The sequence below is a fragment of the Mauremys reevesii genome, linkage group 1 (assembly GCF_016161935.1).
Source record: "Mauremys reevesii isolate NIE-2019 linkage group 1, ASM1616193v1, whole genome shotgun sequence".
Classification (NCBI taxonomy): Eukaryota; Metazoa; Chordata; order Testudines; family Geoemydidae; genus Mauremys; species Mauremys reevesii.
In genome coordinates this window covers 119,249,348-119,261,655 of record NC_052623.1, presented here as the reverse complement: position 1 = coordinate 119,261,655, position 12,308 = coordinate 119,249,348, and the positions used below count along the sequence as shown (strand labels likewise).

General features: G+C 38.6%; 1 long non-coding RNA gene across 1 annotated transcript in view; it reads right to left on the bottom strand.

The window, feature by feature from the left end:
• LOC120400037 overlaps positions 1–10,558 on the bottom strand; it is a 14,470-nt gene extending 3,912 nt beyond the window's left edge. The window contains exon 1 of the long non-coding RNA XR_005595490.1: positions 10,518–10,558. This is a non-coding gene — a long non-coding RNA (uncharacterized LOC120400037). The remainder of the gene's footprint in view (positions 1–10,517) is intronic.
• Between the last annotated feature and the right edge of the window lie 1,750 nt (positions 10,559–12,308).

Below are 12,308 nucleotides of genomic sequence, written 5' to 3'. Positions count from 1 at the left end.
TTCTTTGTAGCTCACAAGTTTGGGGGTGGGCGGAGTGGGAGGGGAGATGGCCTGTGAATAGCCTGTTCTTTTTACCCTCTGAGAGACAGAAAGAGCATAGAAGTCCCTGTCCTCAATAAACCCACACTTGAGACATTAATGTCCCCCCACAGAGTTTAGCTACTCACCATATAGACACCAATTGCAACCCCTCTCCTACATTTAAAAAACAACTCTTCACCTTTGAATCATCCACCATGCTACATCCTTTCACATTTGTCCCTGCAAACTCTCTAGTGCATCTGATGTAGACCCAGAAAGCTCTTCTTGGTTTTGCCCACTCTTTTTATTTCTCCACAAGAAGACTGAGCCACGGTTTGGAACCAAAATGCTAATATAATAAGTTTAAGAAATAAAAATATATTTGGTGGGAAAAAGAGCACAGTCTGGAGTCTTTTCCCTCTTTACAACAAATGAGCTTTTAGATAAGTTGCCATGGCTTTTATTTTCTTTAAAGATTTACTACTTTTCTGGAGTAGACAGAAGAACATCGAAACAGAAAGATTTGCACAGTATCACAGAGTATAAATAAAAGTAGCCAGGGCAGAAAACATAAGAGATGAGGAAAGGTTATTTTTAAAAGTTTAGCAATGTGACAAAAAATACTCACATAACGACTGTAAGTGTCATGGCTAAGGATTTATAAGAATTTACTGTAGGAGATTAATTCATTTGTAAGAATCAGGATGATTTTCAGTGGATAAGGTATTTCACTGACGTGTTTTCCTCATTACACTACTTTCTTTCTCCAGCTTGAATGAATAGTAATCTAACCCTTTGATATGTTTTTCACCTTTTAAAATATTTTAATGTAGTTTAAGATTATCATTATAGGAAATGAGGCATTTAAGGGTATAACCAAAAAACCCTTAGTAACATATTTGACACTTTAGAGCCATTATGATATTTTCATTCTAGTGGGCAATATTATCTGGAGTTTGATAGCAAGCAATTGAAAGTTTCAGCAGCTCTAGACTTGCTTTTAATCTAATACAGACTTAGAAATACATGTGTTGACCTATGGGCTTTGCCAGAGTTTAAATAAGAACACAGGAAGTGATACCCAGCAAGAAAGCTGGAACACCTGTATAGGTCACTGTTGGTCTATCATGCTTAACTAATTTTTCAGTGACCTCTGACCTAGATTTCCACAGTGCCATAGGGATTTATATCTTTCATCCAGCAAATCCTACACCTGCCTTTAATTAATGAAACTAGACTTAACTTTGTTATCTGATAAACTGAATTCTCAGTGGGAACAATTGTTTTATTATTGTATTGACAAATTATCCTATTAACAACTGGCTACTATGAAAATCAATTAAAATCTTGGCTGAAACACTCAAATATTGCTGGAGAGGGTACAACTGGAAATTAGCTGGTGAGTTAATGTTATTGTATACAGTTCGTAAATTAGGTGTGACCAGCTCAAACTTGGCAATTTGTATGGATAATTAGAATTCTAAATTATCATGTAATATATAAGGCAGCATGAAGTGTGATTTCATTTTAGTTTATACAGTGAATACCTGTATGAATCATTTTCAGTGCATTCCACGTTACATTTCCTTGCTCTCTCATTTCCATACTTCTCCTGCAGATATTTGTATACACTCTGGGCCCACAGCCAACCTCAGCTACATCCAGTCATCCCCATAGGACAGCAAAGGTGCTTGAGGGCAAAATCTGGCCCAGTATGTTTTCTCTCTCATAAACCCTGATCCTAAGCACATTGAGGTAAATAAAAAGGACTCTTACAGTATGTCTACACTGCAAGAAAACAAACAAGAAGAAGAAAAGCAACCAACAACAACAAAAAAACACAGTGCAGCAAGTCTCATAGCCTGAGTAGACTGACTGAGTTGATTTAGCTCCTGGGGCTAAATACAGCACTGTAGACTAGGGTTACCAGATGTCCCGATTTTATAGGGACAGTCCCGATATTTGATGCTTTTTCTTATATAGAAGCCTATTACCCCCCACCCCCGTCCTGATTTTTCACACTTGCTGTCTGGTAACCCTACTGTAGACTTTCCTGCTGGAGTTAGATCTGGGCTCTGAAACCCTCCAACCTCGCCAGGTCTCAGAGCCCAGGTTCCAGCCCTAATGGGAATGTCTACACTGCTATTTTTAGTCCAGTATCATGAATCCCATGAGCCTAAGTCAGTTGATCTCAGGCTCTAAGACTCACTGTCATGTTTTGGGGTTTTTTTGCATTGTATACATACCCTTATTGACTACAAAGGACTTTGTATCGGGCCCCTGATTTGTGAAACACTCTCTATTACGAATGTACTTTTTTTAGATCAAAGTCCTGGACCCCACAATGCAGGCCAGTGGGAAGGTTGAGCACTGCTGGGGATCAGATTCTACCCACTAGCCAGTGGTTCTCAAACTATTGTACTGGTGATCCCTTTCCCATAGCAAGCTTCTGAGTGTGACCCCTGCTTAGAAATTAAAAACACTTGTTTATATATTTAACACCATTATAAATGCAGGAGGCAAAGCAGGGTTTGGGATGGAGGCTGACAGCTTGTGACCCCCACCCCCATGTAATAACCTTGCAACCCCCTGAGGTGTCCTGATCCCAGTTTGAGAACCCCTGCACTAGGCTATGGAGTGGAAACAGAGTTGCTCCAAATCTACTTCTGGATTTGTGGAGCTGTGATAGCCAGAAGAGTGTCCTTTCTTTCCTTGTTGACAGTGGTACATGAACTCATATAGCTGTAGATTCACTGATCACATGCAGGCTTGCCCCCCGGCTTGTCCACTTTCCAAAGCCCTCTATGTAGCGGCATGCCAGAAGCCCTCATAAATCAGAGCTCTCTAGTATGCAGAGCTCCTGCATGGGGTCCAGATTTATCCCCGTTGGGCGAGGCTACAGAGTTTAGTGTTAGGAAACAATTTAGGAATTAAGACCTTCATTTGGATGTCTAGAAAGATAGAGCTTGATTCTGTGATGACTTATGCCATTGGAAATCTGGTGACTCCATTTAAGTCATTGGTTTGGAAGGGGTTGCCTAATAGATAGGGCATTGAACTGAGACCTGGGTTCAGTTCCCAGCTCAGCCCCTGACTTTCTGTGTGAATTTGGGCGTATCACTTAATGTACATTATGCTCCAGTTCCCTATCACTAACAGAGGGATAGTACTTCCCCATCTCACTAGAGTCTTGTGGGGATAAAATCCATTTCTGACTGGGTGCTCAGATTCTATGGTGATGATGGCAGATGAGTAAATAAATAGAGTAGGATTGCATCCATATAAAACCTTTCTGTTTGTGTGTGGAAAATCAGGACCAATAGCTTTGTTTGTTTGTTAACATTAGAAATTTCAAATAGTCATATTATTTAAAAGAAATAGAAAATGAGTTTTATAGGCACCAGCACAGACTTCTTTTGATTTAAGTGAACACTTCATACAAGCAAATTTGTTCTGACACATGGAGCAAAAGACCCAGCACCTTTTAGTATACAAAAGTAATACTCCATTGAAGCACTTTCAGCTAATAATCATTGTAATCGCACAATGCTTTGGGATTTACTTCTGCCCTCTTGACACCCTTCATAAAGTATACTTTTAAGCAAAAGTAAGTAAAATTATATGTACTGTATAAAGTATATATTTGACTTCAAATGATCTTAAACTATACCTTAAAGTGTGCTTTTGGGAAGTATAATCAGAAAAAGCAGCACTATAGCATAAGAGACAATGAAACTTCTAAGACAAAACTATACTTTTCCTCAAGTATATTACATTTAATGGAGTTAAAGAGTTCTTAAACCCTTTAAGTGACATCTTGGAAAAAGGAATTCACCTTGTCATTGAGTTATTGCACATGGAAACAGGTTAAAAAAGGCGTACATTTTGGGAAAGAAAGAAAGAAAGAAAGAAAGAAAGAAAGAAAACAAACCCCACAGGCAGATTCTGATGCCAGATTGCTTTTTAGAATTCCTCTCCTGAGATGGGGGGGAGGTGGCCTATTTTGCAATTCTGTCCCTATATATAAATCCACTGGCCTAAGGAAACATTCACTGACTAAATATTGCACTGATCTCAATATCTCAATTAAGCATTACAGAATGTTGCCTTTAAAAAAAAAAAAAAGGAACCAAGCAGCACTGAAATTGGAATATCAGCTAATAACAATGTTGTGATATTGAAAAAAGAAATAGGAAATTAGAGCAATCGTGCACCAATGAATCATAATAAGTCTCTCAGTTGCTGATTGGCAATGGTTGCTGCAGGGATCACTGCATGAACATGTCTCTTTCACCACCAGCAGTTTATGGGCACTAGCACGCCAAAGCTAGTGCATGAAAGAGAAGGCGGTGAGAGGATGGAAAAAGCTATTTACTGACAATGCAGACTAGGCAAATGATTAACCTGTCAAACTAAAAACAACCGTAGCCAATAATACAGTTTGGCTATGGTTAAGTATAACTTGCTGACAGTGGATGTGTGGCATGAAATACCATCAAACTGCAACTTAGAATAAAAATATAAAACTGGAAGAAACCTTATAGTATTAACAGAGTATTCGAGTGAGTCATCAGATATATCTCCAAATCAAACAGACATCTATAATGTACATAAGCTTTTGTCCTTCTTCGGATACAGTCTCAAATATCACAGTGTCAGCTCTTGATTATTCTGTATATTGTAATAATGCCTAGAGACCAATACCTCATTGTGCTAGGCACTGTATAAATATATAACAAAGAGAGAATGCCTGCCTCAAAGATCTATTTGTACGAAACAAAAAGTGTCACATTTGTAGTTAGAAATTTATCATCTTCTATCCCAACAACTTTAATAGATTATTTAGGCATATAAAGTAAATGTGAAATAACTTCTTTTCCCCTCTTCCACCTAAGCAAGAAAATGTTACATTACAACTAACATTTTCTCTCTCATTCACCTACCTATGCTTTTGTTCTTGTATTTACATTATACAGTATTTGAAGACCTTTAACAGATCCCATTAATACCTAAGCCTAACAGATTTCTATCATTCATGGTGGTTGGTTACAATGAACTCTACAAAGTAGGATAAGGGGCATTCTGTATTGCAGAACTTTGAGAGCTAGATGGCACATTATCGGCGGACATACTACACTAATTAACACAGCTTTTATTAAAATGATTAGCACCTCTTTTAGAGATCTGAGGTTTTTTTTTAGTTTAGGTCAAAAGTGACAATGGGCTGGGTGGTCTCACCATATTCCCTAGTACTCCAATACAGAATTCCTGTTCCGTTCTTCAGTCTACTGGAATTATATGACCCTCAATACTCCATAGTATATGAGCTCCTCATGTACATGAATGAATGTATCCTCATTAGAACTTTGAAAGGTAGGGAGATATTAATATCTCCATTTTAAACATGGGGAAGAAGCAAATATAGCATGTTCTAGGGGTACTGTGGGGCTAAAGGACAGAGTGGATCAGATTGTCAGCTGGTATAAACCTGTGTAGCTCCACCTGAGTGAATGGGGCTGTGAAAATGTATAGCACCTGAGAATCTAGCCCATGATATCTTGAACTGTCTGAGAAATTCTGTAAATGCCTGTGTGCAAGCTAGCTATTATGCAGCAAATATTAAATAAACCAATTTCAATGTAACAGTGACTTGTATAGATTTATAAAGGGATGGTAAATTTATTGCAATGTTAGTATTCAGACCTGAAAGGTTACAGTAGTGTTGTTTTGTTGGAGAACATCTTCCACATTAAAAAAAAAACAGGTATAAACTTCTGGAGGTGGTTCTTAGAGCTGATCAAACTACTGAATTCATTCTGTTGCATGTACTTTTCAATAAATTGTAAGAGGAGAATCATTTATTTTCCATGGGGATGGGTAGAAGACATATAGAATTTCACCTATGAAACTATTATTAGTTATTGATTGCTAAAACAAGCTCACATACATTGACATTTAATCTTGCCAACTTAAGTGCAGGAGTGTAATAAGAAAAGCCAAAGAGGAGTTTGAAGAACGGCTAGCCAAAAACTCCAAAGGTAATAACAAAATGTTTTTTAAGTACATCAGAAGCAGGAAGCCTGCTAAACAACCAGTGGGGCCCCTTGATGATCAAAATACAAAAGGAGCGCTTAAAGATGATAAAGTCATTGCGGAGAAACTAAATGGATTCTTTGCTTCAGTCTTCACGGCTGAGGATGTTAGGGAGATTCCCAAACCTGAGCTGGCTTTTGTAGGTGACAAATCTGAGGAACTGTCACAGATTGAAGTGTCACTAGAGGAGGTTTTGGAATTAATTGATAAACTCAACATTAACAAGTCACCGGGACCAGATGGCATTCACCCAAGAGTTCTGAAAGAACTCAAATGTGAAGTTGCGGAACTATTAACTAAGGTTTGTAACCTGTCCTTTAAATCGGCTTCGGTACCCAATGACTGGAAGTTAGCTAATGTAACGCCAATATTTAAAAAGGGCTTTAGGGGTGATCCCAGCAATTACAGACCAGTAAGTCTAACGTCGGTACCGAGCAAATTAGTTGAAACTTGTCAGACACATAGATAAACATAAACTCTTGAGCAATAGTCAACATGGTTTCTGTAAAGGGAAATCGTGTCTTACTAATCTATTAGAATTCTTTGAAGGGGTCAACAAACATGTGGACAAGGGAGATCCGGTGGACATAGTGTACTTGGATTTCCAGAAAGCCTTTGACAAGGTCCCTCACCAAAGGCTCTTATGTAAATTAAGCTGTCATGGGATAAAAGGGAAGGTCCTTTCATGGATTGAGAACTGGTTAAAGGACAGGGAACAAAGGTTAGGAATTAATGGTAAATTCTCAGAATGGAAAGGGGTAAGTAGTGGTGTTCCCCAAGGGTCAGTCCTAGGACCAATCCTATTCAATTTATTCATAAATGATCTGGAGAAAGGGGTAAACAGTGAGGTGGCCAAGTTTGCAGATAATATTAAAATTCTCAAGATAGTTAGGACCAAAGCAGATTGTGAAGAACTTCAAAAAGATCTCACAAAACTAAGTGATTGGGCAACAAAATGGCAAATGAAATTTCATGTGGATGAATGTAAAGTAATGCACACTGGAAAAAAATAACCCCAACTATACATACAATATGATGGGGGCTAATTTAGCTACAACGAGTCAGGAAAAAGATCTTGGCGTCATTGTGGATAGTTCTCTGAAGATGTCCACGCAGTGTGCAGAGGCGGTCAAAAAAGCTAACAGGATGTTAGGAATCATTAAAAAGGGGATAGAGAATAAGACTGAGAATATATTATTGCCCTTATATAAATCCATGGTACGCCCACATCTCGAATACTGTGTACAGATGTGGTCTCCTCACCTCAAAAAAGATATTCTAGCACTAGAAAAGGTTCAGAAAAGGGCAACTAAAATGATTAGGGGTTTAGAGAGGGTCCCATATGAGGAAAGATTAAAGAGGCTAGGACTCTTCAGCTTGGAAAAGAGAAGACTAAGGGGGGTACATGATAGAGGTATATAAAATCATGAGTGATGTTGAGAAAGTGGATAAGGAAAAGTTATTTACTTATTCCCATAATACAAGAACTAGGGGTCACCAAATGAAATTAATAGGCAGCAGGTTTAAAACAAATAAAAGGAAGTTCTTCACACAGCGCACAGTCAACTTGTGGAACTCCTTACCTGAGGAGGTTGTGAAGACTAGGACTATAACAGTGTTTAAAAAGGGACTGGACAAATTCATGGTGGCTAAGTCCATAAATGGCTATTAGCCAGAATGGGTAAGAATGGTGTCCCTAGCCTCTGTTCGTCAGAGGATGGAGATGGATGGCAGGAGAGAGATCACTTGATCATTGCCTGTTAGATTCACTCCCTCTGGGGCACCTGGCATTGGCCACTGTCGGTAGACAGATACTGGGCTAGATGGACCTTTGGTCTGACCCGGTACGGCCTTTCTTATGTTCTTATGTTCTTAACTGTTCAAACTGTAAAATATATTGCAGCTCACTTTCCAACATTCTGAAATCTTCAGAAATAAATACATAACCCGTATGCTTATCATCATAATTGTAATTGGCTGATTAGTGAACCTTATATAACATCTTCAAAGCATGCCATACATGGATGGGATTATTGTAACTGTCTTTACATATACTGTAAATGTTTTGCATATAAATGTATCCATATGCTGTATGGGTGCAATCGTGTCCTATTCAAGTCAATGGGTGTTTTGCCATTAACTTCAGTGGGGCTAGGATTTCAACCTATGTATCTGAAATAAATTTTTAGTTCTGCAGCAACAATAGAAAACTTTGGTGAGTTCCAGAGCCTTTAGTCTAGCAGGAGTGGGTTTTTCTGTTTCTTTGTTTGGATTTTTTTGTTTGTTTGTTTTTAGTATACAATAACTATCCAGGAACTTGCAATAGAACTAGATGAACAATAAAACATGCTAAATGATTTGCAAATATTTTTGCAAATAAACAAGTTGAGTTTGCTTCATGTATATTTATGAGTTAATATTTGTCATTGCTCATGAGGATCCATGACAAAGATTACAAGCCTTTAGAGTTTCTCCACAAATTTATGAGAAGCAGATTATTCATTGCTCAGTATTGCCTATCTAACATTCATCCTTTTTTCAATATTTTGCCCTTTTAAAAGTTTCATTCGTCCAATCACAGAGCAGAAACAGTACCACGTGACTCACTTACGCATTCAGTGGGAGGGATAGCTCAGTGATTTGAGCACTGACTTGCTAAACCCAGGGTTGTGAGTTCAATTCTTGAGGGGGCCACTTAGGCATCTGGGGCAAAAATCTGTCTGGGGACTGGTCCTGCTTTGAGCAGGTGGTTGAACTAGATGACCTCTTGAGGTCCTTTCCAGCCCTGGTAATCTATGATCCAGTCACACACTAGCAACAAGGAATGGGGTTGACTGGGAAGTATTGAGCAGCCTATAACATACAGGAGCTCAGACTAGCATGTCCGGTGGCCCCTTTCTGACTTGAATGTCTATGATTCTATGAACAGTTTGTAAATGACTCATACATTGAAATGTGTTCACTTATGGCAGGGGTTCACAACTTAGTCAGGGTAAGCCCCTGGCGGGCTGTGAGACCCTTTGTTTACCTGAGCGTCCACAGGTACAGCTTCTAGCAGCTCCCAGTGGCCACGGTTCGCAGTTCCTGGCCAATGGGAGCTGCAGAAAGTGGCACGGGCCAGGCCACCACTTTCCGCTGCTCCCATTAGCTGGGTATGGTGAACTGCAGCCATTGGGAGCTGCAAGCGGCTGTACCTGTGGATGCTCAGGTAAACAAAGGGTCTCACGGCCTGCCAGGGGCTTACCCTGAACAAGCCACAAACCAAGTTTGGGAACCCCTGACATAGGGTGAAATTCACCTGTGCAGAAAGCCACCACAAAGCCTATGAACTACTTAAGTGCCTCTTAAGCATCAAAATAGGGTTTAACTGGGACTTAAATGGTACATAGGGCAAGTTTCATTCTCAAACCATTCTGATAAATACATCAAGAAAAATCAGGACTGGTTTGCAAAGGACTCAAGAACAAGAAAAGGACTAAATTTGTTGGAAAATTTATTTACATTTTCTAATTCATTCAGTTTTAGTTTGCAGTCATATAAGGCTTTCTTTATGTAGGTGCTCCATTTGTTAATTTATCTCTTTGACTCCTGCATATAGAGAATTGCTGCATGCTCATTGCTGTGTTTCTATCTGTCTGAATTGCATGTCACTCCATTTTACTTTTATTATGTGCAGATCCAATTGCAATCTGCTATTGGGACTGCTAGGGAAGAACCTTACATTCTTGGGATGGTGGAAGCAGATGTAATTTCATATTTACTGTGAGACAGTAGCAAGTAACATTGCATATGCTCATTTGCTTCCATTGTGTCCCTCTGCTATGAAGAAATGATCAGTTGCTGGCTGAAGATATTTGATTTTTGTTGTCTCTGGAGATAGTTGTGCATACTGCAAAACCTTCAGTTTCTTTTAAGTCTTTCTTCATATTTATCCTCCTTTTTCTCGATAGTTTTTTTCCCACTGAATCTTTTTTTAGTCTTGTTCATGGTCTTTTTGAATGATGTGATGATTCTGGTATTCAGTTCTGTCCTAGTTAACCAATCATTTGTTATCTAAAATTCTGAATTATATATGACATCATATAATGTATTTTTAACTTTCCTATAGGCACCAAGAACACCATAAGCCAAATTTGCATTTCACAGTTGAAATCACCATTCCCTACATACACCTGACATGATGAAACATCAAAAGAACAATGATATACCCTAGTCCTGCAATATGAAATACTGTACATTTTCTAAAACTGTGCATAATGATGAGTTCTGGGATGCATATGTAGTAAAACTCACCAATTTTTCATAATGTTTCCTTCTGTAACTCCGGCAAATTAAGTATGATAATAAAAATGGGCAAAAGTTTGAATTCCTCTGAGTTCTGACAATGGAATAACTAAACCTACCTTTCCTTCAGTGGGAGTTCCTTATGTAGCTCGACTCAGCCCAGTCCTCGCTGACTTGTTCATTCTGAATTTTTCAGGCAATATCATTGGGCATCCACACTACTGTCACATGCTAAACAAAATATCTACCTTAAGTAATTCAATCAATGTGTCTTGTCTGTCATACTTTGCATGGACATGACACCTTCATCCAACAAACTTTACAAACTTTAATTAATTTAGGCTTCTAACATCGTGGTGCGGTAGGGAAATATGATCTCATTTTATACAAATGAGGAAACTGAAACACGGAGAAATTAAGTAACTTGCCCAGGGACACACAAGATGACTGAAGCAAAGCCCAAAATAAAACTCAAGTCTCTTGATACTCAGTCCTGGGCCTTAACCATAAGAGCATTCTTTTTAATTTGTCTATCTACTCAGTCTATCATGTAAATCTCAGTAAATCTCAAAGATTTTGTGTTTTAAATTCCAATAAGCATGCAAAAGCTCAGATAGTTATACAAAATGTAGGGATTTTTAAGGCTTGCTCCCTTCACCAATGGTCTCCTGACAAAACTTTTCTTAAGAACTGGTTGAAATTTTTCAAAAGTATGTTTTTTGTTAAAAAAATGGCCTTTTTCAAAACTCAAACTATTACAAAATATTTTTAAATATTTTCAATATCTCTTATGCTTTTCTCAACTAAAAATGACAAAAAAATAATTTTTTTATGTTTTTGTTTTATCTCTTCTTTCTGACTCTCTGCTCTCTTTCCCTGTCCCCTTCTTTTCCCTCACTTTGACAGTGGCACAGTGGAAAAAGTGAAAGAAGGAAAAGGGAGGAATAGAGAGAGAGGGGAAAAGGGAAAATCTAAAAACCAAAACATGTTCAAAAGAAAAAAATTGGTATTTTTGAAAACTTTTAAATGGAAATGTTTCTGATTTTTTTGAACATGTTCATGGCATTCCCTTCCTTCCCCCACCCCATTTTTTGTCCAGATCTACTTGTTTTCCCTTCACATTGCTTGTCTCATTAGGCTCTATGACTAAACCTCTGTGAGACCTTCTAAAATAGACCCCATCCCTTCCATTTACAATCCATTGTGAAGATACCCCTCTCACTCTAGAAGTACTTATCTCATCAGAGGCAAGCTCCCGTGTCTCTTCCCTCTGTTGGAGGGAGGCCCATAACTCTTTCTCCTCGCTTGTATTACCAAACTTCAGAGGAGGCAACGTGTAGCATTCTACTTCCACCTCTGGCTCCATTCTTCAGAGTTAGACCTCTTCTGGTGACATCTAAAGAGGGAAATATATCCTTATCCTCTCTAATGAAGGGAGCTCTAGGCTTCATAGTTCTTATATTTAAATATCATGCTGCTTTGTGGCTATTCCATTAATTGTGCCTCAGAGTCCATGGAAGCCCCAGAGGAAGCAAGATATGAGTGCCTCCAGGGTTCCCAGGTACTGTCAAGCATAATCAAAGGTGGAGCCTGACCCCAATGCCAAATGTAAAACAGAGCAGTACCAGGTCTCAGCAGAAAGCTTGACCGACTTCTGTGCTCTGGCTTTCAAAAGAACAAAGGTTGTGCTGGGAAGTTTAAGAAGGTGTTAGTTCTGGAAAAGTTTTTTAAATGTATCAATTTGAACCTGAAAAAAGAGCTAGGGTTCAGTTTGGGGAATGAATTCACACTAGTTCTTAATATTAACTTACTCAATTAGCCCCTCTGTAATATAAGAAATCACAGAAATAAAAGATGTGACAGACCTAGGGCCGGATTCTCCACCCCACTCATGCCAAGCTTGGGTACTG